Genomic DNA, 26048 nt, shown 5'->3' on the forward strand with positions numbered 1-26048 from the left:
ACAAGGAGAGAAGAATAACATCAATGGGGCGGCACTAAACACTGGCTGACAGCAACTAGGGGTTCCTACTCTGTAGAGAGGCCTAGTTTTATTAGACCAACCGTGTATGAAATAAAACGGCACATAAGTAAGACAAAAACCCCCAAAATAACAGGATCTCTACACTGAGCTGCAGCCCTCATATAATGAGAAGCGATGTCATTGGCTGTTCACTATAAAACTATTTCCCCATAAACCGCAGGACAATAGCGATGCCTTTCCAACTCAATCAAACACATTGCACCCGCAGGGACCAGGTTTTAGCCCTGTGTTTAATAAAGCGCTGTTACTGGAAGCATGTGTCCCCATTGTCACTGGGAGCCACATCTGCTGCAACGGCATCCGCAGTGCCACCGCCCCAGGCCAGGACACACCTTTTTCCCCCAGGGAGATGCACAAAGGGGGGGTACGACGGGTCCCGGTGCCAGGTTGCCACCCTGCCAGGACGGGGAGTTATGGGCTGTGCTGTGAGGAATAAGCCAAGCTATGCCAGCCTATCTCTAAAGAATGACTCCAGGCAGCTGCTGCCGTCCCAGCATGCCGTCTCCCTTAATTAAAGCGGGATCTATTCAGAGAGATGCAATAATGTTCACCAGCGTTGCTCACAATGGAGATCATTAGGAGGTGTTTACATCAAGCCTTGTTCATGGGTGCAGCCTCCTCCACCAATGATGCATGGGAGATCTCAGAGAATGGGGGCTTCATTTCCCCTCCTTGTTTTACTGGGTCTCTTTCAACAGCAGCACCCCCCCCACACACACATACACCCCCTTTAGTATCTTAGTGCTGCTATGATTCAGCAAAAAATGTCAAACTGAAGAATCCTAACCAAAATAGAATGGACGAAAAATGCTTACGGGAAATGTTCAAGGGTGCACATATTTTAGAGGATGCAGGTTGAGCTATCTTTTGTGTGCTGTCAAGGAACAACCCACACTACAACGCTACACAGCTAGTGATTAGCATTAGTTTCATTCTTATAAGAGGACTACATTTTAATAGGCATGAGATATTAAAAAACCCATTACTACAGGTGAAGTGCTTTACTATAAGTTATTTGCTAGTTGGTGGGGTATTGCTGGTAGGGGACATTTAGAGACAGAGCCATACATCACAGAGAAAAAGCATGAGACTAAGGATCTGATAAGCCAAAATGTTTTTGGATGCTTACGGATGAATGTACCTCTACCCTGCCATCAACCAGTGATGGAGCACATCTTAGGGATATTTAGAGGAGGAAGTAAGTTGGAACGCTCCCTATCTGACAGTTCGGCCCATACCTCACCAAGGGAGAGCGAAGTGATGGCAGGCAGCGGCTCACTGTACCGAATGCCATTTTGTCAAAGTGGCTGGTGAAGACACAAGCCGGTCCATTTTCTGCACACTCAGCACCACTCTGCCGTCGGCTGTTGATGGAGCTGCCACGCTCACTAAACTTTACACAAACAATAATAAACGACCCTCCAAACTTCCCATTTTTAATTCAGCACCTGTCCCTCCCTTTTTCCTCATATGTGGCCATAAAATGTTCAATATTTACTGACATTTTAAAAGGGCTCAGTGTTTTCCCTTTAAACCTCTGTTTACATCTTCAGAGGAATGAGATGCTAGCTCTCTAACAGGAAGCCGAACGATTATTCTCTCCCATTACCATGGAAATGACTAGTTTTAGTATAAAGGATTAGTATTCTCTTGCAGCTTGTCTTTGGACTCTGGAGAACCTCGACTGTGTACTTTCAGGTTAGGCAACAACAGCTCGACCAAGACAGATCTGTCTGTCTGTGAATTTCCTTTTTCAATGCCATGACAAAGGCCGTCTGTGTTTTTTTCCCCTCTCCCTCTCTCTCCTTCCGTTGCTTCCTTGAGCTTGGCTGGGGTTCACTGGCCCCTCTTTTATTTGCTCACTGAAGTTTCTAAGCACTCCGCCGTTTACTTTCAAAACTTTACCATTAAGATGTTATCAGAGGAGTTTGCAAAGGTATCCCTGAGTGCAGTTGAGGTGTATTTCCATAAAGCGAGAGGCAGACAGGACTGTGTGTGTGTGTGTGTGTGTGTGTGTGTGGGGGGGGGGTCACAAGGTGAAAGAGCAGCCCTCTCTTATTATTAAATCTTCTCTGAAGAGAGACAATAGACTGGGGAAGAGAGGCAGGGAGGAGGTGGAGAGGAACCACCGACCATATTAGGCCCTATACGCTTGGACAGAGACCCGACTGCCCTTCTCACTACGATGCACATCGGCGAAATTCCCACCCAAGCACTTTCTGTAAACAAAGGTCATGTTTCACTGCATTTTACAGCGTGTGCCGTGTTCCCCTTCTGCAGTCCCTATGCTGCAGCATTAATCAAGTCTTGTACGGTTCTTAAAGCTCCAGTCCGGTGCTCACTGCAATAATGACTGATTTACTCACTCCACAAACCCACAGAGAGGGAGAACATAAGTCCGGCTCAGTGTCCACTCCCTAGCCCTGCCCTCTGAGAGCTTTTATTGGTTTATTAAATTATTTTTATGAGTGACATATAAATGTATCTGGCGCATTGATGCATCTGCCTTCCATTTGGGTGCTATTTAGCCATGGTCGGATGATTTATGCATCCTCATCGGCTTTTAGATTGGGATGGTGGTGCTGCAAGCTGTTTTATAGATTTTTGGTAATTCTTTTATTTTGTGACAAGTCTCTCCAATGGCTCTCACGCATGCGGGGGGGTGTGTGTGTGGGGGGGAGGGGGGCATTGGAAATGCTCTCATGCGGGGGGGCCATTGCGTTCGCTGATGTACAGAACGCAAATCAAAGTTAGCTTGACACAGCATTCTGTCTGTAGACCTCATAAAACAGAATCCACTTGCTTCAGCAAAGTATTTCACTTATGCACTAGATTTTTTAAGACCGCTTGACACCTCAGTGTCTCTGTACTCTTTGAACTTGTCCTGACAGCAATTTAATTGGTTTCTACTGCAAAACACCACTCTGGCTGTGAACTGAGTAGGCCGATAGTTGTTTGCATCTTTAAACATTTGTGCACCAGGCTGAAAGTTAAAAGAAAAACAAAACAGGAATATTGCCCTTCAGTTGGCAAGTGTGTGGACAAAGAACTCAAAGACTTTGAGGATTCTCTCCGAGATCAAACCATCATCAGTTTGGGTCCTAAGCAGAAGGCCTCCTTTCATACAGTTAAAGATGGGCTATTAAAAACGTGCTTGCAGAGTTTCCTGAACTCTAGCCAGGAAGAGAAAGCTTTACTCTGGGACAGCCTCACTTTGCCACTTTTATTTCCTCTTTCAGTGGGTCCTTTCCTTCCGAGCCACTGCCTCATCTATATTGGCTGCCTTTCGTCTGGGTACTCTGTCTAATTCACCAGAATGTTCCACCATGCTAGTCTGTCAAGATTTGACACATTTTATAAACATCCACTAAAAGGTCTGTCACAGGTGTCCGACCAGCACCATTTCATGCTAATTCACCTTAAATGGAAAAAGGCTTTTATTCCCCTCATGAAGCCTGTGATGAGAATCTGTTAGCACCTCAGAGTAGCCCAGGAAACTGTCAGGCCATTTTGGCTCTCAGTGGGCTCTTTCGATTGTGTCATCCTAATGGATTCGGCCTCAGATTGATGATATTGTAAGTTGATAAAATAAATAAATATTCTTCGTTGTATCCTTGTCCACACAGTTGTACTGTAATGTGTTTTGTGAATCAGGCTACTATACATTGAGTGACCACTGTAATCTTTTAGCTCTCTATGTAAATTGGTAAGAGAGGATGCTATATCTTTATACGTGTCATATCTTTGGATCAAAGTAATAAAACCTGATGGCATCTTCAATATGAGCGTGCAATAGAGAGACCATGAAAAACAACAATGACCGTTTTGTTTGTAGAGATTTACCATTTAATCAGAAAGCACCACACATTCCCAGTGGAATTGCACACTGTGGCCAGGTTTGAAGGCTCACTGTGGTGAGAGGCAAGCGGGGGGGCGGCGGCGGGGGGGGGGGGGGACGACTTAGAGTGACTCAACCAGCGGGAAGCAGTAGCTGAGACCACTGAGTCTTCCTCTATCACACAGGGCCAGCGCAGAAGCCCCTCTAGATCTCCCCCGGTCCTGTTTTTATTATTAGTCTAGCATCTCTGGCAACCCAGGTGAGAGAGAGAGTGGAAGAGAGGAAGAGATGGACAGAGAAAGAGAGAGAGAGAGAGAGGGAGAGAGAGACAATAAAAAAACATAAATATGTACATACCAATTAGAATTTGGCTGAAAATATTTGAATCAATTATTGAACCTATTGCTCTATATGACAGCGAGGTATGGGCTCCACTCAACATCAGGAATGGGACAAAATTCCATGCAAAGTTATGCAAAAAGACCCTGCATGTCCAAAGAAAAACAGCAAATAATGCATGTAGAGCAGAATTAGGCCAATACCCCCTAGTAATTAAGACCCAAAAAAGAGCAATCAAAAGCAATTGCGTTCTATACAAGCGACCCCCAAACACTCCATAACAAAGCCCTAATCTGCCAAGAGATGAGCCAGCCAGCTGGTCCTGAGGCTCAGTTCCCCAAACCAAACCAACCCCATAGAGCCTCAGGACACCGCCAAGGAGATTAGACCAAATCACATTATAAAAAAAACAAAAAGAGACGTAACATTTTGGAAAAAAACTACCAAAAATTGAAGTAAATTGAGTTATCTGGCCATAAACAGAAATTACCTGTCCACTGTCACTTAACCAAAATTAAGAAAGTCATTGACTATGTACAGACACAAGCATAAACTGGCCAGAGATAGGCCGTCATATACAACACTGGCTTCCCAGAGAAGACAGGCTATGCTCACTCTGCCCACAAAATGAGGTAGAAACCAGTGCAAATTTTCTAACCTCATGCCAACAATACATTGAAATAAGAGATATTTTCTCACCAAAATTTCCAAAATTCACAAAGAATTTCGAACAAAAACAAATACAGAAAAAACTACCATATTTACTGGGTGAAATACCCAAATGTGAAATCCCAGCCAGTGGACAATAAACTTTGCAGTATAGCAAAACTGTTTATCGTTTGCCAATTGAACTGATTTGAATTGAATTAAAGTGAAATGAGAGAGAGAGAGGGAGAGAGAGAGAGAAAACACTTCACCAGACCCTCATACAATATTAAACAGCAATTAGAGACTCTGGCTGACCCGAGGTCTGTGATGAGAACCATGGCAGAGGAGAGGGGCCCTGAGACAGTTGCCTGCTGAAGTACCTGGACATGAGCCCTTTTAAACTCCCCATTTATCACAGAGCCCGGGGAGTCAATGTCCGACGATAAAAACAACACCAGGGCCGAGGACGCCCTCACCTCACCTCACCTCACCTCACCTCACTGCATCTCTACTGGTTGTTTACTTTTCATCCAAGTATTCCTCTTCCTCCTGGTTCACATTTCCGGGCAATAATCATGCTCTTTTGCTGTGATTGCGGAATCCCTAGGTTGAAGTCACCCATGGCTTTGGTATATTGTTTTTCTCCAACCACCGGTACATGATCATGATCATGTCACAATGCGGCTACAGTTCCAAAGCCAAATTGAATTGTTTAGCAATGGAGGGAGAGAGAGAGAGGGCTTCGATGCAATGCTATGCGTTTTGTTTACTGCAACGCTGCAGGCGACTTGGACCTTTCTGCATGGCAGGGAAATCAAAGTAACTTTCAGCAATCTTGTTTGGTCAGTGAACAACCTTACAAACTTTAAAGAATAATAGAAAAAAGCCATATAAGCAGATTTTTTTTTAGGAGGGTAAACTTCCTTCAGGCGGCACACATTTGCTGACCAAGAAGCATGCATCAACCAGACTAATTTCCCCTTTCTGTTCAGTTTATGTCAAGTCCACATTGTGAGAGCTCGGATAGGGCATACGAATAGTGACTTCTCTTACCACCGGAATCAATTACACACTGTGTGGATCAGGTTGTCATTACAAACTGAGCAAATGGCGAGGAACAAAACTGCTCAGGAATGCGACCCTGAGGCCTGGGGAGACTTACAAAAATCTACACAGTTCAATGACGGAGAGGGAAAAAGCACAGTCGATGGGACAACATCATCTCAGTCACTCCACAAAATTGGTCTATAACCAAGTGGCCAAAAAGAATCCCTGAATGGAAAATAATCTCTCTCATATCCATAATTGTGTTTGCAACAATGAATTCAAGTGATACATCAAAGAAAGTGGTTGGAAATGTGTTTATTTGGTTTTAATACAAAGCATTAAGTTTGGTGCAAATCCAGCACATGCAATGCAGTTTCTGCACCATCTCTCGTGTAAAGAATAGTGGTAGCTGCATCAAGTTATGGGTATGTTTGTGACATCCTAATCTACACAGTGTGTAATTGATTCCTATGCAAATCAGAGACCCTATAAAAACAAAGATATTCATTCCAAAATTATATGAACTATTATCCTTGCATTAAGATGGACTCAATTCAACTTGTTCAGTGATTTGTTGATGACATTTTTGCATTTTAACTAATTTTAAGAATGTCATAGCAAAGGGTCTGAATACTTATGTACATGAAGTATTTCTGTATTTCAATTTGAATAAATTTACAGAAGTTTCAAAAAACGTGTTTTCGCTTCGTCATTCTGGGGTATTGTGTGTGGATTGATGGCAAATTATTTTAATTTAATCCATTTTAAACTGAGTCTATAACACAACAAAATGTGGAAAAAGTGAAGGGGTCTGAATACTTTCTGAAGGCACTGTATGTAAGACTCTCCCCATATCATAGTCATCATAGCGAACTCATCTATCATCATCTTATGATTGACCAAGAAAGATGAGCAAAATTCATGGCCTGCCAATGAGTATGACAGAAAGCAGCTCTATGAAAATAAATCAGAAATGGGCTTCTGTCATGTTGCTTAACATAATGCCTCTTTCTCTCTCCGTATAGTTGGACGTCTTAGTCACTAGTTGTTTACTGATGTGAAGAATGAAACACATGAAGAATGAAACACATAATTGTGGCTCTCTCATGGTTGTTTTTTTTTGTTTCCTGGGAAATGAACTTAGGGGAAGGGGGTGGAGAGTGGGTGGGTGGAAAGGTTGCTGGGGACTGACAAACATGCAATTTAAAATATATCATCTGCAGAGTGGTGCTAGCTTCACGGCACAGGAAGTGACGCTCGTAGATTATCCATGGGAAAGCCTTGTTTTTGTTTACTTCCAGAGAGAGAGCACTGCTTCATACTGTAGATTACTGCCACAGCAGCAGTGGAGCAGCCAAAGTGACTCCTTCCACCACACATTTATCATACAGGGACACCCCGACACGCTGCAAAAAGTTCATAGTCTGACTCCAGTTATCCAGCTCGTTATTGGAAATGATATTGGTTTACTCTGTAACAGTGCTCCTTCGTAGATGACCCTGCTCTCAGTCCTGTATTACACTCACAACGTGGCCCTCCATGGAGCCAATAAGACATCATTTTTTGGACAAGGAAGGCTTTACACAGGAAACAGCTAACGGTCTGGCTGTGATTGGTGATTGGTCACACAGAACACTGACATGGTAACAATCATTCCAAACAGGTTTTTTTCTTTCCTTTGACAAAAGCCTCACTTCAACTTCATGATTGCTAGGATGATGAATTGAACACTCCTTGGACTTCAAAAGATAACTCATCTTAAATAGTGCCTCCTTATGTTCAACATCGCTTTTCTTTGTGGTGTGCTGCTCCGAGACGTGAAGTGAAAACGTTGCTGTTATGGTGAAGTAAATACATACATTTTACAGACACCATTCGCTCAAAATAAGTGAAGGGTATTTCTGGCACCCCGTATAAAATGAGGATTCATTACCTCCTTACAAAATTAGCAGAATGCTGGAAGGAAACCGTCTTGCTGCTGTCTTTCATTTCAGTAATTGAGCACCTGAAACGAGGGATGATTTATCAACCGGATATTACATTTTCATAATACTTTGACAATCTTTCCCTCAGTGACAAAGATAGGACATGTGGCTATCTTGATTCTGAAGTGTTCACTGGTTTTGAACCATGTCTACTATAATGAGATGGTGCTATCATTATTTAACCCTATAGAGTATGCTCTATCATGGTACCCTGCACAGATTGAGTGAGGGAAACCATGCAAAGTGAGGCAGTGCACTTCGTTAATTTGCTGGGGGGGCTCATTTAGCTGCCCCCAAGCTTAGATCCACAGTACACATCAGCGCTAATTAGCCAAAGCTAAAGTGTACCTTAAAGAATGTTTGGCTTCAAAATAATTTCAAGATGACCAATTAAAAAGTGTGGAAAAAGGGCCCTTTTATTAATTAGACTGCCTTAATTCGTTAGCAACGTAACAAACAGAGCTTTGTACGCCGCCTTGGACAAGACCCTTTAAAGTTCTGGGCAATGTGATACCTCATTAAAATGCCCCTGGTGCACGGTAGCCACTGCCCTCCACAGCTCAGCTCAGCCCCACCCCACACCCCACCTTACCCCAAACACATTCAGCGTATGCCCTCAGGGCCTCTCATCCTGGTTCTTGGCACTCGGCAGTCCTCCATAGAGTGACTGAGCTTCTGAACCTGGCACTCGTACCAGTTCATCATTAGCTGCCAATAAGCCTTTAGCTGTAGGGCATGGCCAACCTTTAGCCCCCGAATACAGTCCCTATGGTCTCCTACTCAGGCTATTTAGGAAAATTATGAGGATACTTAGGTATGGAGGATGTACATAATTGTCTCTCGGTGAATTTTATGAGCGTGGTTATGAGTCACCATCATCCCTTCAGCCTGCGTTGGCTTTATGTCATTATGGAAAGGCTCGTTGGATCATGCAGTACAGTTGATATTTTACTTTACTTTTATTTTGCACATTGGAATACTTAACACAATAGTAGATTCCAGTCCAGGTTCTCAGCGACACATGTCTAAGATTCCATAAACACATGTTTTCACAATGTTATTGCAATGCATAACTGATTAGGTGGATACAACAGATTGTATGTGATTGTCTGCTGTTTTACAACCATGGCCTCAGACATGGGATGTACAGGTGTCTATAAGACATTGAAACATTTCAGAGCTACCTGTGTGTTCCGCAATAACAAATCAGAAATGTCGTTGTCTCTATCCATAGTGGATTCAAGTTTGTCTCCCCTCTAAGCTGACTGAGAGGCAGCCTCTAATTCTCTATGCACCCAGCTGATTTCTCTGTTTTCTGTAATTGACTCCACCACTTGAGCCAGAGAACAATGGTAGGGAATAAAGCTGTGGCCGCTCAAATCATCACAATGAAGGCTGTATCTCCAGGGTTTCAAACGCCATAGCTCTCTGTCTGAATGAGATGTATACGCATACTGGAATTTCACAATGGGTGTGATAGGAATCAATATTCTACTGTTGGTTCCCTGAAAATGTAGGCCTGTTGTATACAGTCACATATTGTAACAACAAGGGGCATTCATTACAAAGCCTAACTCTCAGTACTTGAAGCATATTGAGGTTTTTCCTCACAAATACTCTCTAACTGAATAAAGACAATATCTGCACACCTGATATCATCACTGCAGGTGTAAACAGAGTAGAGAACATATACATAAGAAAAACTCCATGCAATACTGCTTACTTGCAAAAGTCACCATGTTTAATGAATGAATCCATTTACACTCTGAAGGTCTCTTGCCCAAAACATCAATGATCATTAAACACGATGACTTTTGCAAGTAAGCAGTGTTGTATCGAGTTGTTCTTTACAATTACAACTCTCTACTGCAAGCACTGTAACAGCCATTCATAAATGTCAGTAAGTGGATGGTATCAAAAAGATATTATCTCAGAGAAATTCCATTATAATGCACATTACAAATGACATTGCCCAGAGTGCTTTAAACTGCTATATCTTCAACCAGATCTTATTCCATCACAATACTGGAATTAGCCATCAGCCTTTCATTATCATACTGGAGGTTTAAATAAGATTTAATAAAACAGTACTCTATCACATTTCTAAACTGTAATCTATCAAAATCTCATTTGAAGTTTTGTGACCAGTTCACCAGTATAGCATAATATAATCTCTAGTATATGCCATTTAGCAGACACATTCAGTGCACATTTTCTTATATATGTCTATGAGGTGTGACGACCGCCGGGGTGTGCGGGCGCGTCACGGACCCAAACACAGTGTAAGCAGAGAGGTCCACACCAGAATTATAATCAAAGATATTTATTCGGTTAGCGGGGAGAGGGAAATGATAGAGAGAGGGTGGGGGTGAGAAGGCGTCGTGTCGTGAAGATAGCAGGGGGGTTCTGTACACGGTGGGTGGTCCTCTTACGTTCCAGGTCGGGGCGGCAGCGGGGTAGTCAGACAGGCGAAGGTTGGCAACGTAGCGGGCTCTCCTATGGTCAGGGGTCATACACTGGACAATGGTGACTTGGCTTATTCTCTCTCTCATCAACTGCTCCTTGGTTCGCCGTAGCAACTCCTCTCCACTGGGTGCTCCGTGGGCTACTTTTGTACCGTCTCTGCTGCTCCTGCTGATGCCCTTCACCTGTGCCTTGATGGGCAGGAACTCCATGTATGGGCATACGGTGATTATCTCCACGGGTTGCAGCTGTGGCCCCTTGGGGCGCAGGAACTCCATACATGGTCCTGCCAAAGACAACACGGGGCAAGAGAGGGACAGCAGAAACAGCAGAGACAAAGCGAGGCGAGATATATACTCCATTTACCACCGTCCCACACTCGCGCATGGGCTTAGGCACGGGCCGGGCGCCACAGAGGTGCCAGCGGGAATTTAACATAGTACCTAAGCATTACTAGTGCCATATGCTCTCACAACTAAGCAACATAGAACATGCTATTCCTACAAGCAGTCATTGACTGATCACTTGTTTTACTATTGATTAGTTGTTCTGACTCAATCAGACTACTTGGTTGAGCACAAGGCATAGCCTTAATCAAGTAATTCAACTGAATGGATTCTGAAAAGAAAATTATCTTTTGTACAGCTCCCTCATTACAGGCAATACAGTATGTCAGGCCCATGTGGATAGATGCTATTTCCCCCTAAGGAGCAATGGACTGGTTTCTCACCCCCCTAAGGTTAGCAAAGATCAAAGCTTTTGCCCTGCATTTCTCAGTAGCCCTTTATAGCCCGAGTTGAGTATTTATGTGGCTCTGGATATGCCTGCTCCCTACTCTATCACAGTAAGTAAATGAACTTACAGTCAGCATAGGGCCTCTGTGAAGGGGAAAGTGTGGTTGGATGGTGTCCATTACGTTGAAAGCCTTCCTCCCCTGATTCACAGTAGCGCTAATAATATTTAACCATAGGCCATTTTGAAAATGGGCAGAGGCAATATAATTCATTGACGCATCACACAGAGAGCAGCCATGATACCAGATGCGGCCGCTTCATCATTCACAGTATATCTTGGTAGCTAGGGGTGAGAGGTTCCCACCATCTCTTTGCAATAAGGCAAGCGGTTAATGACTGCAATTAAAGAGGTTATATTTCTTTGTTCCCTCACAGAGAATGGAGGATTGATCTCAGCTGGGCCAATGTCAGGTGCTATCAGCAGAGGGCTGGGCTTTTCACCGACAGCTTGACAACGTGAATTGACAAGGCGTCAACTCTCACTCTATTATTTAAACAAACAATGTTTCCCCTTTCCTCTTTCTCCGGCTCTCTCTCCGGGATGGAGTCTTTAGTAATGATGCCGTGCAGGGATTGGGACCCGAGGTCACCTTGGCGCTTCTGTTGTTATTGAGTGGCTGACAGGAAGAAAGGATTTGTACCATTTCTGTCTCTTGTTAAATCGTGAAAGGTCAAATGTGTGGAAAAAAAGCTATCAGCGATTTTACAAGGGTGCCATTGATATGGGTAAGAAATACAAAACAATAACCAAAACAGTTACACACCCATTTTGATTCAGTTTAATAGTTGTGAGGCATCACAACAATACAATGATGTAGCCTAGATATGCATAATGCATATTTTACTATAAACATGAATATTGGGCTAATGGTATATCTATACTTAAATAGGATAAGATCATACTATCTTGGATGTCAACAGTGGTAGTTCATTTCAGAGACATGTAAACACATCAATTGGATTTAAGAAAAAAATGTTCGGGCTAGGATTAAACTTGGATTATGTTGTATTAAAGTCCAGACAGGCAGCCAGCAGTTCTTATACCAACAGTATGTTAAGCCCTCAAGCGAGTCACCTTGTCCCAAATTGCATACTATGTGGTAGAGTGGTAGACCTCAGTATACACTTAATCCTTGCCTGAATGAATCTCTCATTTTCATGCAAATCTCAAGTTATTTCACTGCATCAGTGACTCTGGGTGCGCCTCAGTTGTCTGAAGTCATCCCTTTATCTCCTTTATTTCATATGCACTGATCTTAAATGGCAGGATAGGTGAAGTTAACATGATGGAAGACTAGAAGGGAAATTAACTGCCCTCTGTCTAGCTCTTTCCGAAGTGGAAAAAATTAGATTTTAAAGTGTTGAGATGCACCCCCGGTAATTGGTAATACCATTTTTCCTCAAGGCCACACTTTGAAGCAGACTGACAATAATTTAAAGATCAGACACCAATACTTTTACTTTAACAAAACCCACATGATTTTACCTCAATTGCTGACAAATATTCCTCACGCGGCTCAATTAGCAGCGGAAGTGGGGACAGTGTCAGACATTTTGTTCCTCGCAGCTGTTAAGTGGGCCTCTTGTTGACCTGGAGTTATGCTGGGATCTAGAGAACATGTACTTTGAGAGGCACCAGAGGGGGGGGGGCTCAGCTAATTAACACAGCATCTGCTTTCAATGGCCGCAGACTTCAACCCCTCAGCCAGTGTCCTCCGAGGCAACACTGTGTGTGTGTGTGTGTGTGTGTGTGCGTTTGTGTGTTTCTGTGTGTGTGTGCATTTGTGTTTCTGTGTGTGTGTGTGCATGCGTGTGAACGTGCGTGCGTGTACTCTGCAACCTTGCAGAGAGGAACACAGAGGTAACGTGAGCTGGGAAGAGCTTTCAGCTACAATCAGACCCAACCGCGTCATCGAACGAACCTATTGATTACTGACATAACTCTGTGAGCAAAAGGTGGAACATTCAACTAAGTTTTATGTTTCATAATAAGCGTTGTAGCATAGCAGTGTTATATGGTAGTTGGCTACATTCTAACTGCCACCTCTCGAGTAAACACGAGAGGTTGCACATTGCAAAAGCCCAGCTCACTCTATCTCCCCTTTCAGTAGGGCAGAGTTCAGTCAGATAATAGCTCAGATTACATATTCAGAGGTGAGTTGTAATGGACTCTCTATCTGAGCCCTCACAGAGCTTGTCATGCGCCACATCCTTATCACTCCTACATTCTGCCCGAGGACTGCATGGGACAAGGGCCAAAATTAAGATGGTGGTTTCTGTTTAAATTTCACCTTTCCAATCAATATTCGCAAATAAATATCAACTTCTAGGCTTGAATGTGTTTGAAAACAAATCTGGTGTTGAACGGAGCCCCTGGCTCCAAACAGCAGCTGTACACTTCAGAAAGCAATTTAAGAATCCAGCAAATAAATTGGAAATAAACAAATTTATAGCCACATCCGGAAGGTTCATGATTGATATTTGTGCATGTTGCTTTGGGCCAATGATACAGTGTATTATCCTAAATTATTTTACATTAGCAATCAAAACAGACATGGCATCTCAAGATACTCAAGCAAGAGGCAAAGGGACTTGGGAATCAAAAACATTTTTTGTTTTTTAACTCTAAAGATAAGATGAATTACGTTATAAATGGCTTAAATTGCCTAGTTCTTAAAGGAAATAACACCAGTTCTACATTAACGGATTAATCAAAGTCGTGATTACAATGCATTATTATACTTTTGTGCCTAAAGTTGATTAAGATATTATTACGCAGAAATAAGCTCAGTAATTGAAAACAAAACCCAAGGTTTCAACATAAAATCCTATGCCATCTTATTATAGAATTCATAAATTCAGCCACAGGCTGCATCACATTTCCATACTTGCAGTAGTGTTTTAATTTCTAATATTAAATAGACTGTTTTTGCCTTATTTTCTGCACCACATTTAACCAATCTGTCCCGATCCGTGGTATCAACATTAATTACGAGCTACATTTCACAAAAATGGTGAATCATTGGATTTTTTTGTAAACAACAATCATTTAGAGTGGGTTATATATTCAGAGATTATGGCAGATTGATGTGCCCAGTTTCATCAATCTTCTAAACCTCAAATGAAATATGAAATTTGAGATGTTTTTTCCTCCTTTTTCCTGTGCGAAAACCTTGAGTCTAGTGAAGCGCCCTAGCCCTCTCGTTAGCAACAGTGTTGTTAAGGGGCCCACTCTGTGGACTGCCGAGGGTTCTCTCATCAAAGGATAGACATGCCGGCTCAGTGGTGCAGGCTCGAAGAACGGGATCAAGGGGGAAAGGAACTTTAATAATTGGGTCGTACCACTGGAATCCCACTGCTATGGCCCTATTTTTGGTATACAGACACTGTGAATGGAATATGGAATGATGGATGGTTTAATGAGGTATTTGTTCAACTCTGAGGAAAATTACAATTCATGACCAAGCATTGAGGATTAGTATAGGTAAACACAATGTATATACTGTAAGGGTTATTTGGGTCCAGGCATAGAAAGCATATCAATAAGATTTTTGCAAGTACACTGATTACACATTTACACATATACAGTTATACAGTTCTGTAGGTCTTTAGTTGCTTATCTATGATAACATTTGTGTGCTGCTCAGCTAAAAGATCAGTGATTATCCTGGCGGAATACCTTAATCCAGCCAGTATCAATCAAACAGCACTGGCTAGGCAGGGTAGATTAAGTGGACTTGGAGGTCCCCTTTGCATCTCCTTGGACTGGTTCATAAATCACAAGTCCTATCTAAACTGCATTTGCAATCCATGGTTCATGTCAGTGATAAAGATTCCCAATGGAGATACTAGACAAACACACACAGATTGTTGCTGGTTTAAACTCATGTTTTGTATTCAATAACAACGGCAATGGACAAATAAGACACAATTCACTTCTTCTTAGTGAGTGCTACCTCTCCATACTCAATTAGCAGCTTTTTATTCATGTTTTGAATGGGATTATGTGTTGAAATGTTGAAAAGTGTGAACATAATAGCTCCTTTTTTTTGACAACTAAAATCCCATTAGGGGAGGCTGGTAGAGGTAGAAATCAAAGGAGGGTACTCTTTATAAGGCATGGACATGTTCAATACCCTTCCTCGTTCCATGCCATGCATTACAATGAGCCCATCCTCTGATTCCTACCTCCACCAGCCTCCCCTGAATCCCATAGTTGTCAATGCTGAACTTTACACCAGCAGTGAAAGCAAGATTACGTGACTGAATCAGTCTTGCAGCGTCAACTTTTTAAGTGTAATTTAAATGTAAATACAATGTGCCTGGCCCTTAGATTCATATCAATACACTAGCGTTTGGACTGCTGAACTAAAATGCAAAGTAATGAAAGCTCATTGTTTAACACAGCAAAATGGTTCAACATACTGTTACGACCCTGTTTAAGGCCTGTTAACATCTGGTGGTGTGACGGGGGTGGAGAATGTAAGCATTCTTGTATCTTTGTGAGTGGTGCAGTCATGCAGCTAAAATGAGGTGGGAAAGGGGGATTTATTATCGATCTATTTGGAGAAACAGCTCTTGTCCGGTGGAACTGTCTTCGAGGAGGGTTGTTTCATTCACCGTGAAGGTGAGTCTGCGGAGGGGGCGTCAGAAGGCGGTGCCGTCTCCATCACTGAGGCTGCATTTCCATCCCATTCCCTCACTTTGCAAATCCCCCATAAAAGCCTTTCTCTGTGTCTGAGATGAGAGGGAGTGTGAACCCACCTAAACCCTCCTCTCTGCTCCACTGACAGCAGTTTGCGCTGTGGGGGTTGTTTTGAAATCATTCAGACAATATTTACTCTATTTTAAGGGATGTTCCATCCTTGGAATACAAATACAGAATATACTTGTTAGTTAAAGTGCCGTCCTTAATCCTAACATCTGATAATGGTTTATGATTGGTTGGATGGAGCCGTTTATCTTCATGACCTGCACAGAGGGCAAATTCAGCATCATCAACCTCGTCATGAGACAGGGTCTGGAGCACCTGCCACAGGCACTGGGAACATTACGTTGACGTATCTCATGGGAATTGTAACCGAAATTAGTATTGATCCGGCACTATACTTTGTGTTACTCTGGCACTGTCCCTTTAATAACGAGGCACCATTAGTATTCCAATTTCACATTGTACAGGATAAGAGTCATGGAACTGTATATTTATATTAATAGACCTTTAATTGACAGGGAGAGTCATTGAAAGATGTTGAGCCATGCTGTTAGAAACCTATACAGGTGGTTAGGTAATCAGTCTGTTGATGTTAATTTGGGAGCCAAAGGTATTACATATTTCACATTTGACTCTATTCCAGAATGGAGTCGCTGGTTTAAATCAAAGGGTCCTGTTTTAATTTCCACCCGAACAGTCTAATGATCTGCATTCGGAAGTGGGTAGGGGGTATTTAGTGATGTTGATGTTCGCTGAGGTGTGTATGCCAATGAGTCATTGAGCGTGTTTGTAGGGAAGCACAGTATTTAACACTCCCGCTGTGTTCTCTGCTCAGGAATAGCAGGCAATGTTGCCCTGAATGAGGCTCGTCAGTGATCAAGTGTTGGGTTAACAGTCTCAAGAAATCTGTCATGTGGACTTCAATGTATGGAAATACAGAAATCAAATCACTAAATTGTGCACACACATGTATGTGCAGCCCCCCCCCACACACAAACAAAGGTAGCCCTGCGAAAAACAAAGGAGGTAAAGAATTATTGAAAAAGATTCATTATACAGTATAGTCCTAGACTAGTCTCTCTTTGTCAGAATCACGATGCGCCAGGACTGCACAGTGATTATTAAGTCCACAGAATCCAACTGATACCCTGTCATTTATCCTGCCTGATTGTCTGCCGTCTCCTTTGTCCGTCTGTGTGACTCACAGTCCCCCACCCAGGGCCCTGCACTGAGGACGTGCTGTCTCAGGGACATGGGGATTTAGTCAACTTCTGCTTGTGTGTTTAAATAAGCCATGTCACTAATGAGTACAGAAAGAGACTGCTGTGGGTTTGAATGAATGGCAGTTGAAACTTCAAACCTAATTTGTGAGAACATTTCCTTGGAAAATGAGAGCAAAAAATAACACATATTGGCTGGGTAAGAGAGGACCTTGAATTTGAAAGAGAGTGGGTAATACTGTAGGTATCATATGTATGTACATCAAAATCTTATCTGACATCAGACATTGGTGAATAATCAAGATGAGTCCATTATAGGTACAATTTTACATTTTAAATGTTTCAATTTTGAATTTTCATTTGTAGATTTCTCAACACTGAACCGACAACTACATAGATAACAGAGAGAAATGTTGGATAACTTGTGTGTCAAAATCAGACATATGATTGACTGAGGAACTCATAAGAGCAGAGGTCTGTCTTTTATTTCTCGGGTCATTCGCTCCACCGAGGTAATGCTCCATAGAATTTACTTTTTAGACCCAAAGAGCCGAACTCTGCATTCCAAATTTAACCAAGCAGCACACTGTGTGGATGTTGAGAATGAACTGCCAGTAGAGAGAGAGAGAGAAAGTGAGAGAGAGAGAGAGAGAGAGAGAGAGCGGGAGAGAGGGAAGGAGGGAGAGAGAGAGAGAGAGGGAGGGAGGGAAGGAGGGAGAGAGAGAGAGAGACAGTAAAGGGTAGGTAGACAAAGAGAGAAAGAGGGATAGACAGAGACAAATAATACTGTACCTAGAGAGCAAAAAAAGAGAAAGCGTCTCCCAAAGCACCCTACAAACGAGAGTTGGATCAGGCATTCTCTCGTGGTCTGTGTCAGTCTGGAGCCCAGGGGGTCTTTTCATCCATGATTGGTTTCTAGCTCTCCTCCTGACTGACAGATCTCTTTCAACTTCAATGCCTCTCTGATCTGGCCATAAACATTCATCTCTAATAAGACTGCATCAAGAGGAATAACTAGAAAGGCAAACAACTGCCCCTTTTTATCTGACATGGGAACACATGTTGTTAATGGTAAATGGGTCTACCTGGGTCTTCAAACCCAGGAATGCAACTCTGGAATGGGGGTGGTAAGTTAAAAGAGGAACCCAGGTAGGTATACTGTACAGTGCCCTCCATAAGTACTGGAAAGAGGAAGCATTTTGTCTTCTTTTAGCTCTGTACTCCAACAGTTTGGATTTGAAATCAAACAATTACTATGAGGTTAAAGAAGAGATTCTCAGCTTTAATTCAATATTTTCTTCTTTCAGATTGATTTCACCATTTAGAAATTGCAACCCTTTTTATACATAGTCCCCCTATTTCAGGGCACCAACATTTATTGGTTAGTCAGGTATGTTCCGTCACATCATTTGTGCCGGCATAAGAAAGCTGTCAATGTCTAGTATAGATTCTAGGCTTTGCATTTGCCTTTTTTGTCTGTTATTAGTGTCTGTCAACATGAGGACCAAAGAGACATCAATGAAAGTCAAGAAAGCCATTATGAGGCTGAAAATACAGAAAAATCTATCAGAAACATTACCAAAATCAATAGTTTGTAACATCATTACAGGCTGGTAGGCCAAGTGGATAACCAAAATATTAAGAAAAAAAACAAAACAACTTTCCCACAGATCAGGAACACTTGCCAGGAGGTGGATGTGTCAGAGACGACCATCTGCAGTATACATCACCAGCCAAACTACAGAGGCTTCACTGTAAACCACTAGTTATCCTAAAAAAGGATAGTCAAATTACAATGAGCTAAAGTACCTAAAAAGCCTGCAGAGGTCTGGAAAATGGTCTTGTGGACAGATAAGACAAATAGTATCATGTATGAGAGTAATTGCAACAGGAGAGTTTGGAGTAAAATGGATTTTTTCCACCTCATCTGTGAAATTTAAATCCAATTGAACATGCGTTTCATTTCCTGATGGTAAGATTTTAGGCAAAAAGACCTCAAAACAAACAACTGAAGATGTCTTCAGTACAGGCCTGGCAGAACATCACCAGAGAAAATACCCAGCGTCGGGTGGGGTCAATGGGTCGCAGACTTCAGGCAGTTATTGCATGCAAAGGATTGTCGACCAAATATTAAACATGAGTACATTATTTGGACATTATATGCTTTTTTCAATACTTTTGGATCCCTGAAATAGGGGGAGTATGTTTAAGAAATGTACTTTCTAAATGGTGAACCCAATCTGAAAAAATCCCCCATAATATTAATGCTGAGAATCTCTTCTTTGACCCCATGGTAATTGTTTGATTTCAAATCCAGAGTATAAAGCTAAAAGAAGACAACATGCTTCCTCTTTCCAATACTTATGGAGGGCACTGTAGACTAAGTGAGACCCCAGTGGGAGACTTAATGTGACTGGCAGACCCAGCATTGGATGTGGTTCTGTGTAAACAGGGACGACCACAGGGAAATCTGAGGATTCACAGTCTGATAAATAGACCACTACTTGGGGAAAACCTGTGTTTCCAAACCCAGTAATAGAGTTTGTTTATTAAAGAGACTAAAGGTGAGGTTTCTACCATGTAAACACATGCACAGGCTTATTTGTTATAGGAGGGGTAGTCATGACTACTGTGCCTCACTGTGGTTCTGTGTTTTTTTCTCTATGAATACAGAACATAAAATACTTGAGTAAAGACCTCAGGCTGTCAAAACTTGATTCCCCTTGTTGTATTTCCTTCAAGTCACAGTGGACTTGAGTTCAGAGACTAAACCAGGAGATAAAAGAAAACTTATAGAGTCTCTAATGCCAGCCGTTGGCTGTTAGGTCAGACTGTGAAATGAATGGGGGAAAACGGAATGAAGCTAATTTCATATCCGAGGCATGACATCCCTGACAATGTATCAGAGAAAGTCTTACAATTCTGCTAATATCATGCATGATTTTGATTGGACCAAGCAAATAACACCTCTCTCCAAAATCTGTTGTCCATTTAGTCAGATTTTAGTCACAGAGATAGTTTAGTTTCGTCTCGTTTCCATCAACAAAAATGAAAAGTGATTTTCGTTTAGTTATTTTTTTATGGGTCTATTTAGTCAGAGATCGTCTCGTCTTTTGCCACAGAAAAATGTAGTTGACGACATTAACACTGGTGTATACCACTATTAAGAGTGTGCTTAACATTATTAGGAGTATCATGTAGGGAGTTACTGTTGTAAGGTACTGTTGGCACTATGTGAAGAAAAAGGACTAAAAACAGAACACAAAAGTTAAATCTTGGAAGTATAAAAGCGTGGCTTCTTCATTTCTATTGGTTAACATCATCTTTGCAATACACCAACTACTTATAGCCTCTTTTGGTTGAAATCAACTTTGAATCTGATCCTGATAGACCCCAGGTTGAAAGTGTCCTATGAGTCTTGCACTGTAAGCTATTCCCTGTGTGGGTTGGACATGCTAATCAAGGGACAGGCAGGCCTCATCCTCTTTTCTTATGGAAATCAACACTGGTCAAGGTGAGTTAGGGACACACTTTCATCTGTTTATGTGGTGTCTCAAATGAAAGGGAGAACAGAGAAAGCAGCTTAGCACATCGAAATGAACTGCCAAGAGCAACCTTGGAAGCTAATTCAAACAGCTCTTTATTGTCTACACAGGGGTCAATGTGGGTGACTAGAGAGAGTTACCAGTGATGCAACAAATGTACCATTCTTCTCTACACTGCATGTTATACACAAAACAAACTTTTCAAATATTATATACGCTTTTGAATAGGCTGAGGAATAACAAGAATTGTGTAGAGTCTGTCTGAACAGAACAGAATAGAGTCTGTCTGTACAGAACAGAATAGAGTCTGTCTGTACAGAACAGAATAGAGTCTGTCTGTACAGAACAGAATAGAATCTGTCTGTACAGAACAGAATAGAATCTGTCTGTACAGAACAGAATAGAATCTGTCTGTACAACCTCTCGGGTTCATGGACATTATTGTAGGCATTTCTTATCTCAGCCCATCTGAAAAAGTTGTATTAACACTCTATAACATTCTTATATGGCTAACATTGTAAATGTATATATGTTTGGCTTTATATGTGAATACATAATTTGTATACTGTACAGTATGTGTCCCTTATATGACTATACTTCATACTTTCTGACACACTTGAAGGTAGACACTTTCATATTGTAATGTAATAATGTATGATATATAAGGGCAATTATGTTGTGTATGAATCATCTCTAAAATACTGACAAAGGGAACTACGAAAAAGTATACAGTATACTTATACTGTATACTAGGCGTTGTAGTCTTTTTTTCTATAAATATTACAAGAAATGTTTTGACAAAAGGAGCTAATAACAACACATACTGTACAATACAGTACATAGTATTTTTAAGTAATCGTATACACATTCATGACAACACTGCAACATTTTATACAAATAATATATACATTTGCACAGTTACCCCGCTATTTTTGTTTCCAACATTCGCTGGTCTAAAGTTATAGACAGCAAGTTCATATTCTGAACTGTGGTTAAGAATCTGTACTGCATATCCTGACTTTGCCAGAATTCAGCAAGCCACCACACCAGATGGGCAGGTGACAGACATTTTCCACACTAGTTTTAATGTATGAACAGGAGACAAAATCAATTCCCACAGCAATTGCAGTCTTGGTAACAAAGTAAATTAAGAAAATAGGACACTGGGAAGTATTGAAATTAGCCCTGCCCTTGCCATATAATATCACTTCATATCATACTGTGTTTAACAATGTTTGTCTTTGGTATTCATTTTGTGTTGATTAAAGTTTGTAGCTACTGTATAATAGGCTACATATCACTGTGTCTTAAACATGATGAAAGCAGAGAGTGCTGGGAAATATTTTTAATAGAATTGTCTATATATCACAACTTTGTCTTTATATTGCTGTAACAGGAGTATTTTCAGTGCATTTCAGTTATGAATAGATTGGTGGTGGGAGTGGATTGGAACAACATGCCTGATGAATAACCTTGCCTGAGACGGAGGACTTGCACTAGCCCCAGAGCTAATGCCTTAACTTTAATTTAGTAACAATAATGTAATCTCGGAATCCAGAATCTCATCTCTCTGGGGGTGCAGGAAGTAAAAACTGGGGACAGCAAGTCTCCACCCGCCTTAAGTTGTTTGCTTGCAATGCCCCTCCTGTTCCGCCCTGCCTTAAGTCTATGATGTTTACAACCTGACTTGCATACATTGCACAAAATGGAAACATGGAGTTATCTGAATATGTTTTCGATGCCATACTTTCGCAGGTGAGCAGTGTGCATTAAATCCTGTTTAAAACTAAATCTGATTGAAATCCCCCCCTTGATCTACTCAACTCATTTTTCCCCAGCCCCAACTTCATAACAAAACAATCGGTGTGCCACCGCTTGGCTGAAAAAAACACATTTTGGATTTTAGCTTTAAAGGATGTAATATTTATTTTATATATGTATATTTTTTTTTTATGTATTCTTTTTTTGCACATACACAAACTTACCCAACTGCGTTTGATAACCCCCCAGACAATTATTCTGAGAAAATGTGTTTTTTTTAGAACAGGGTTGTGATCAATTCACCATTTTGGAATTACCTTCAATTCTAATTTGAATTGAGGCAGTTTACAGGATGTAGGATTGGAACTCAAATTGGCATGAAAGGAAGTGGAACTAAATTCAACAGAAATTCAACCCATTTAAAAGCCATAAGTGTGTATCTGTGTAAGAAGACCAAAATGGATCGTGGCCTGGCAAAATCTCAGCCTCAGGCTACGAGGCCATCTTAATTTCTGTCCCTGCTTACAAGTTCCATATACAACTTATAGGAATCTCATTGCATTTTCACAAATCTTTTCAATGTGCGAGACCTGACACATATTGCATGTTTTTTATACAATAGGGGATACATTTCTACATGTCTACAAATTGCTCAACCCATACTGTATGTCAGACATGATTAGAATTTACCATGAATTGTATATTCCATATACTTTTTCCATATACTTTATTTGTAAGTTCTATGTACTCTTTATAAATCTTTATAAAGGAGTGCCATCCATTACATTGTTTTGCATGGCATAAAACAGCTTTACAGTAAACTGTAACTTAGTGAGCTTGGTAGAACTGCAAGGGGACTCAATCCTTCCCTGGGGAGAGGGATAAAACACACAGACAAGAAAAGCAGGATGATGAGGCACTGAATTATGAAGAGTGCTTGTGTTCCACGGCAATCAGGATTTGCATACCTGTCTGAGGAGTCCCTTAGATCTCTCTCAACTCGAACACTCACAACAATGAAGAGTGTATTCTGAGCAGGGGAGGTTGGTGGAGGTACTGTAGACATCAGAGGACAGGCTCATTGCTCCAATTTCTCCCTCCATCAGCTTCCCCTGACTCTGTGGTAGACATGCAGGAAGGTAGACAGTATGCATTGGGGTTAGGCCCTTCCCCAGTCAAAAATGTAATCCTGAGGCTAACTACTGTGTGCAATGTGTTGGGTTGGGGTGGAGCCTAACAGCGGGTTGCATTGTTTTTTCTCAGAAGTGTTTGATCCCAGCGGCTAATTGCTGAGTTTAGCTACAGGGGGCCCTTTCACCTCACTCTATGGTGGATACCGTTTGTGTGCTAGTTGGATAGCCTAGCTAGTTAATGTTGTAGGAGCCGATGGCAAACCAACCCATGGCAAACTGACCAACCTAGAAAAGTAGCGTTGTAACATCGAGATCAACATGAACACTGTCCGAATTGCGTCCCTTGTTATGATTTGTGAAGAGCTCATTTTAATCCACTGGAGCACATCAACTAACACTGAGATGAGGTGCATCAACCAATGCTGAGACAATGTGCAGAATTTAAAAGCTACAATATTACGTTTCGGCTGTCCAAATCCATGATTAGAAATACTGTACTAAATACTGTACTGTAGAACCAGACACATTCATAGTAGCTATATAACCTGTTCATTACAACCTCTGCTCAGTGAACCCTTTGTGATGGCAGGAGTACTCAGGCAAAGGACTCAAACGCACGACTCCAATAGAATAGTCTTTACTTTCAGAATGGTTCGATACACAGGTAGGCAGTCAATGGGTAGGCAGATAATCCAGGAAGGGGTAGGCAAAGCAGGGTTTGGTACACAGGTAGGCAGTTCAAAAAGGCAGGCAGATCATCTGAAAAAGGGTAGGCAAAAAGGCAAAGTAAAAAAAAACACTCAGATGAAAAACCAGGAATACTTATCACTAGGAAAAATCGCTGGAACGCTTGACACAAGGTACAGAGGCGAACTGGCACAGAGACAGGGGAACACAGGGGAACACACACAGGAAAGGATGATGAGGAACAGGTGAAGCCAATCAGGGCGGGGTAGACAATCACACAGGTGGGAAACACACAAGGGCAGGTGGTGAAGTGTCTGAAATGAGAGACATGGTGTGTAACACAAAAATAAACAAGAAACAATAAATGAATAACATGAAACAAAGACAAACATAACCTAAGAAACAGCACAAGACATCCTCAGTCCGTGGAGATATAATGGCAGTAAACTACATGTTCATCATCAGAGACTACATCTGTGCTATTTATACCTTCCTCTTAATCCCGTTCTGTTTGCTGTTTGATCAGGGCTTTTTCATTGTGATACGAGAAAAACGGCTCTTGCAGTATAAAGTCTAACGTCTTTCCGACCCTCCTACCACAGCCCACAATCAGCCTCTCGACAACGTGAGACAATCTCTTTGTCCTAATTATTATATTATAGATCATGTTGTTGCAAGCAGCCCCAATTACGGATCATGTCTACTTCCTGCTTGGATAGAAGTTGGGACGAAATGGTGTGAGTCATCATGCGATCCTTTGGTCTTTGATCAGGCTAACCAGAGCATGCTAAGCATGTTCTGCTTGAAATTAAAGGAATGGCCGTTGGGTATGACGCCACGAAGAAGAGCGATAGGCAGTGGATGGCCCTCTCAGGACGGGCGGAGTAACAGCAGACCTGGACCTCTTTCTCTCCCTCTCCTGGAGACGATTATCTATCCTTATTGGCCAAAGCGAAAAGAGAATCCAGGTGACTGTTTCGGAGGAGCCCATGCAGGTGGGGAGAGCCAAGCTCACTCCCAAGGAGCGCCAGCGTCATATATGGGTGGGAGATGCATCTACTGTGCTCAGCTGGGTCATTTCATGTCAGAGTGTCCTGTAAGACAAGGCTTATCAGTGAAGAGGGCGCTGGTGAGCCGAACCATTTCCTCTGTCAATCCCTCCAGAGCCTCCAGAGCCTCAGTTTCAGCGGATTCCGACTTCCCGGATCTTTCTAGCGTTCCCTCCTGTTACCTTGATCTCAAGGAGGTAAATAATCAATAAGACCCTTGCTTCCTCTCTACCCCCTCATTAGTCCTACGACTGCACTAGAGAGGGCATCTCTATTCCTTGTCGGCCCCTGAGAGGGAGGCTATTAATACATTGACTCTTCCTTTGCTGCTGGTATCATTCGCCCATCCTCTTCTCCTGCTTGGGCTGGCTTCTTCTTCGTCGACAAGAAGAATAAGATGCTTCGTCCCTGCACTGACTACCGAGTCCTGAACAACGTTACCATTAAGAACAGGTACCCCCTCCCTCTTATCTCAGCATTTGAACTGTCTCCCATGTCCAAGACTCTCTTCATGGTCAGGCAACGCTTCTGGTGGCCATCCATGGAGAGAGAGGTTGGAGAGTATGTGGCTGTCTGTCCTGTGTGCGCCCGGAAACAAGGTCTCCCGACGCCCGCCTCCTAGTCTCCTGCGTCCGCTTCCTGTACCTCATCGCCCCTGGTCTGACCCCCCCTTGGAAGGTAACACCACCATTCTGATGGTGGTGGACAGGTTTTCTAAGATGGTGCACTTCATCCCTCTTCCCAAAT

The sequence above is a fragment of the Argentina silus genome (assembly GCF_951799395.1).
Source record: "Argentina silus genome assembly, chromosome: 15".
NCBI lineage: Eukaryota > Metazoa > Chordata > Actinopteri > Argentiniformes > Argentinidae > Argentina > Argentina silus.